Below are 6,080 nucleotides of genomic sequence, written 5' to 3' on the forward strand. Positions count from 1 at the left end.
AAGGATGTAATCCCAGCACTTTGGGAGGCCAAGAAGGGTGGATTGCCTGAGCTCAGGAGTTCGAGGCCATCCTGAGCAACATGATGAAACCCCATCTCTACGAAAACACAACAAATTAGACAAGTGTGGTGGTGTGCACCTGTGGTCCCAGCTACTTGGGAGGCTGAGGTATGAGAATTGCTTGAATCTGGGAGGTAGAGGTTGCAACGAAGAGAGATCATGCCACTGTACTCCAGCCTGAGTGACAGAGTCTGTCTCTGTTTCCAAAAAAAAAAAAAAAAAAAAAGTTGAAGGAAAAAAAAGTTGGCATCTAGAATAGAGAGAGGCCCTCAGCTGACATTGGCAAGGAACCATGGACTTTAGCCCTACAGCAATACAATAGGGGAACTCAATTATGCCAACATTAAGAATGAACTTGGAAGTAGATTTTCTCCCAGAGCCTCCAGTTGGGAGCTTCAACCCCATCTGACCCCTTGATGGTAGCCCAGTGAGACCCTGAACACAGAACTCAATATTATACCAAATTTCTAACCTGCAAAAACTCTGAGATAATAATGCATGTGTGTTATTTTAAGCCACTAAAGTATGGCTATTTGTCATGCAGCAATAGAAAACCAATATAGCAGCTTAAAACAATGAACCTTTATTGTCTCTCACAGTTTCTGTGGGTTAGGAATTTGAGAGTGACTCAGTTACGTGGTACTGGCTTGGAGTCTTTTTTTTTTTTTTTTTTTTTTGACGGAGTTTCACTCTGTCGCCCAGGCTGGAGTGCAATGGCATGATCTCGGCTCACTGCAAGCTCTGCCTCCCAGGTTCATGCCATTCTCCTGCCTCAGCCTCCCGAGTAGCTGGGACTACAGGCGCCCGCCACCACGCCTGGCCAATTTTTTGTATTTTTAGTAGAGATGGGGTTTCCCATGTTAGCCAGGATGGTCTCGATCTCCTGACCTCGTGATCCGCCCACCTCGGCCTCCCAAAGTGCTGGGATTACAGGCGTGAGCCACCGCGCCTGGTCTGGCTTGGAGTCTTTAATGAGGTTGCAGTCAAGATGTTGGCCAGGGCTGCTATTATCTATCTGACGGGTTGACTGGGGTTGAGGGACCTGCTTCCACACGGACTCAATCACACGGCTGTTGGCGGGAGGCCTCAGTTCCTCACTTTGAGGGACTCTCCACAGGACTGCTTGAGTGTCCTCACAGCATGGCAGCTGGCTTCCCTCAGAGCAAGTGATCTAAAACGGGGAAGGGCAGAAGCCACATGTCTTTTATGACCTAGCTTTGGGAGTCACGTTAATATTATCATTGTCATCCACCTCAATGTACTTCTTTCTAGCCAAGTGACCTTGGGACAATTCCTTCACCTCTTCAAGTTTGTATTTCCCCATCTGTGAAATATCCCCAGGAAGGATCTGAATAGGGCTGAAATGAAATAAAAATAGCAGCTGGGTGTGGTGGCTCACGCCTGTAATCCCAGCACTTCGGGAGGCCAAGGCAGATGGACCACTTGAGGTCAGGAGTTCGAGACCAGCCTGGCTAACATGGCGAAATCCCTTCTCTACTAAAAATACAAAAATTAGCCAGGCATCGCGGCAGGTGCCTGTAATCCCAGCTACTTGGGAAGCTGAGGCAGGAGAATCACTTGAACCTGGGAGGCAGAGGTTGCAGTGAGCCAAGGTTGCACCACTGCACTCTAGCCTGGGCAACACAGCGAGACTCTGTCCCAAATAAGTAAGTAAGTAAGTAAATAAAAGTTAAAATAGCATCCCTTGAAGGACCCACCTGCATCTGTCCCCCACTTTAATACCTAGGTTTAAATCACCCCTGGCTCTTAGGCCCATGCATGAGAGGCCCAGAGCAGAGGCTCAGGGAGGGTTTGTGGGCCTGATTCAACTCTGACCTCTGAGCTGTGAAGGACAGTGTCCTCCCCAGGGCTGGTCCTGCCACTCAGGGCTCCCTCCTGTCACCTGCTTCCTCCTCAGAAAGGCCTTTGTCTACTTGACTGTTCCTTGGTCCTGCTCCAGGCCTCCAGGGCTCTCCCAGCACCATGTAGCCATCAGACAACACGTGAGGCTTTGCAGAGATGCCAACGAGAAGGGCCCTCTGGCATCTGGCCCAGAATCAGGCCTTACTTGGCAGATCCAGGAGCAGAGATCTTAAAGGGTTGGCCCCTTTAAGATACTGTGCAGCTCAAGGCCCTGCAGCCCAAGGCCAGCTCCACGTCAGAGTCCCACCATGGCTCCTTCTGCCGTGCAAATGGGAGCCAGTTCCCTTCTTGAGCTCTTGCGTCACAGCTGAAAAATGGGAATAACACTGGCATTTACTCTATAGGGGTATATATTTGTTCATTCATTCAACAAACATTTACTGAACACTTATTATATGACAGACATTCTTCCCGGCTCTGGGCTCTTGGCAGTGAACAAAACAGACCAGATCCTCTGCCCTTGAGGAATGTATGGTCCAGCAGGGAGAGAGGCACACTCTAGCCAACAAACCTGTTAAACAGTATGTGGGCTGGGCGCGGAAGCTCACTCCCGTCATCCCAGCATTTTGGGAGGTGGAGGTGGGAGGATTGCTTGAGTCCAGGAGTTTGAGACCAGCCTGGGTAACACAGCAAGGCTCTGTTTGTACAAAAAATTACATATAAAAAAAGTTAGCTGAGTGTGGTGGTGCATGCCTCTGGTCCCAGCTACTCTAGAGGTTGAGGTGGGAGGATTGCTTGAGCTGGAGAGGCTGAGGCTGCCGTGAGCCGAGATCATGTCACTGCACTCCAGCCTGGGTGACAGAGCAAGACCCTGTCTCAAAAACAAAAACTAACAAACAAAAAACCAGTATGTCAGAGGGAAGTAAAGTAAAGCAGGCAGTGGCGGGTGGCAGAGGGCAGGGTTAGGAGGTGCCAGGTGTGGGTTGGTATTTTATTAGGATGGCTAAGGAAGGCCTCTCCAAGAAGCTGGGGGTTGGCCGGGCACGGTGGCTCACACCTGTAATCCCAGCACTTTGGGAGGCCGAGGTGGGTGGATCACGATGTCAGGAGATCGAGACCATCCTGGCTAACATGGTGAAACCCCATCTCTACTAAAAATACAAAAAAATTAGTCGGGCGTGGTGGCGGGCGCCTGTACTCCCAACTACTTGGGAGGCTGAGGCAGGAGAATGGTGTGAACCCAGGAGGCGGAGTTTGCAGTGAGTTGAGATCGTGCAACTGTACTCCAGCCTGGGCGACAGAGCCGGACTCCATCTCAAAAAAAAAAAAAAAAAGAAAAGAAAAAAGAAGCTGGGAGCTGGAGTGGGTGAACAAGCTACTCATTTGGACATAGAGCCTTTCAGGCAAGTGGAAGAGCAGGTGCCAAGGGCCTGAGGTAGGACTGTTCCCACTGTGTTCAAAGAAAGGTCAGTGTGGCTGCTGCAGCATGTGTGAGGGGTGAGGAGTCAGAGGCGAGGCTGAGAGGTGAGGAGTAAAATCAGATCACACAGAGACCATGGAGCCTGGAAAGGAGCGAGGCTTTGATGCAGAGTGAGATGGGAGTGTCCTGAGCACAGAAGATTAAATGAGATGGTGCATGCAAGACCATCTGCAGTGTGCCTGGCGCGGAGCACGTGCTCCCTAACTGCTGGCTGTTACTATTACTGTTGTTGCTGCTGTTATTATTAAGAGAATAAGAAGCACATTGGAAACCATGAAAACCCACGGAGATGCAAATTTTAATTGCTGAACAGAGATTTTTCAACATTTTCAATGTGCTGTCATGAAGTATTAACCATGCAAATGTAGGTTTGAATTCTTCGTTTTGTGGAAGAGCCACCTATGGCTGAGAGAGGTTAGGAGACTTACCTGGTGTTGCACAGTGATAAAGGGTGGAGTCCAACTCACCAGAATCCAGGTCTGTCTCCTGAATCCAGGATCGTGGCTGCTGGTTTGGCTGTGGGGGCTGAGAGGCCGTGGAGCAGCGGGCAGAGGAGTGTTCCCTGTATATGAAGGGCAGAAGCTTGGGGGCTGCACCTCCAACATCATTGTGAGAAAAGCCTGGAGCTCTCAAGCTCTGACCTGGCACAGTCAGGCAGACAAGGCTCACAAAGAACAAAATAACCAGAGGCATCATTAAGGATGTCTTTGAAGTTAAGTAAAAGGAATCCTGATGTAAACCGGCCTGAAGAATCTGGAAACGGGCCAGGCATGTGTGGCTCACACCTGCAATTCCAGCACTTGGGGAGGTTTAGGCAGGATGATTATTGAGGCCGGGAGTTCAAGACCAGCCTAGGCAACATAGTGAGACCATGTCTCTATTTTAAAAAATATTTTTTTTAAAAAAAGGATCTGGAAATGGGCCAGGTGTGGTGGCTCACATCTGTAATACTAGTGCTTTGGGAGGCCAAAGTGGGAGGATTACTTGAGGACAGGAGAGTGAGGCTACAGTGAGCTATGATCACACCACTGCACTCCAGCCTGGGTGATAGAACAAGACTCCATCTCTTAAAAAAAAAAAAAAAAAAAAGAATCTGGACATGTAATATCTTCTTCAATAGGAAAAAAAATGAATCTGGACATGTAATATCTTGTTTAACAGGAAAAAAAAAGAATCTGGACATGTAATATCTTGTTCAATTGGAAATCGAAGTTCATTTGCCTTCCATCTTTCAGATGGTATCTCGCTGTTGTTTTTATCTGAGGCCAGTCCTAAGATGGCCAGTGAAATTTCAGGCATCACCTCAGGAAGAACAGAAACCATGTCTCCCTGGGGCTTCCCTTAGGAGCAAGGAAAGCTTTCTTCATGTCTCATTGGCCAGAATTAAGTTACCTGCCCATTGTTGAAAGTCACTGACCAGGAACTGGAAGTTAATTTTTTTTTTTTTTTTTTTTTGAGAGTCTTGCTCTGTCTCCCAGGCTGGAGTGCAGTGGAGTGATCACGGGTCACTGCAGCCTCGACCTCTCAGACTCAAGCAATCCTCCCACCTCAGCCAATCTCCCACCCAGATTGCTGGGATACAGGCAAGCGCCATCACACCCGGTTAATTTTTTATTTTTTGTAGAGACAGGGTCTCGCCATGATGCCCAGGCTGGTCTCAAACTCCTGGGCTCAAGCAGTCCTCCCGTCTCAGCCTCCCAAAGTGTTGGGATTACAGGTGTGAGTCACCTCGACTGGCCTGGAACTTAATTGACAAGGGATGAGTGTTGGGGAGTTAATCAGAGTGATTGAAAAACCAGCCCTGCTGTCTGCAGTGGCTCACGCCTGTAATCTCAGCACGTTGGGAGGCTGTGGTGAGCAGATCATTTGAGGTCCGGAATTCGAGACCAGCCTGGCCAACATGGTGAAACTCTGTCTCTACTAAAAATACGAAAATTAGCCAGGCATAGTGGCAGGTGCCTGTAGTCCCAGCTACCTGGGAGGCTGAGGCAGGAGAATAGTTTGAACCCGAGAGGTGGAGGTTGCAGTGAGCTCACGACACTGCACTCCAGCCTGAGTGACAGAGCAAGACTCTCAAAAAGAAAAAAAAAAAAGAGAGAGAGAGAAAAAAGAAAAACCATCGCTAACTCTTCATCCCTCCCTGTGTCCCTGCCCTTGTCAGTGTGACTTTGCTACTTCTCCCATCAAGAAGTTGAGTCTAGATCCCCATCCCTAGAATCAGGCTGCTTTAGCCAATAGGATGAAACGAAGGGATGAAGTGACGAAGTGATGTGCTAGATCTCAGCCTAGGCCTCAAGACACCTGTGGCTTCCACTTGCTCCCTCTGGACTCTGCTAACACCAAGAGAACAAGCCCAACTTCTCAGACTCAAGCAATCCTCCCACCTCAGCCTCCCAGATAGCTGGGATATAGGCAGGCGCCACCACAGCCTGCTGGATGATGAAAGTCACCTGGAGCAAGAGGAACCCTTCTCAAGCCCTGTACTCTGTGCCCCAGGGCCTTGACATGTGCGGCCCATGCTCTCCAGACTGCTCTGGCTCACCTCCCGTGACTTAGGGACACTGTTCTCTTTGGAGACTCAGCTCAGGCAACCCTCTCCCAAAAGCCTTCGCAGAACCTGGAGGTCCAGGGCCTCCGTGGTTTCCTGTAGCCTAGTTTGTGTCACTCTGATTTCTGA

The sequence above is a fragment of the Mandrillus leucophaeus genome, unplaced genomic scaffold, assembly GCF_000951045.1.
Source record: "Mandrillus leucophaeus isolate KB7577 unplaced genomic scaffold, Mleu.le_1.0 Scaffold323, whole genome shotgun sequence".
Lineage (NCBI taxonomy): Eukaryota > Metazoa > Chordata > Mammalia > Primates > Cercopithecidae > Mandrillus > Mandrillus leucophaeus.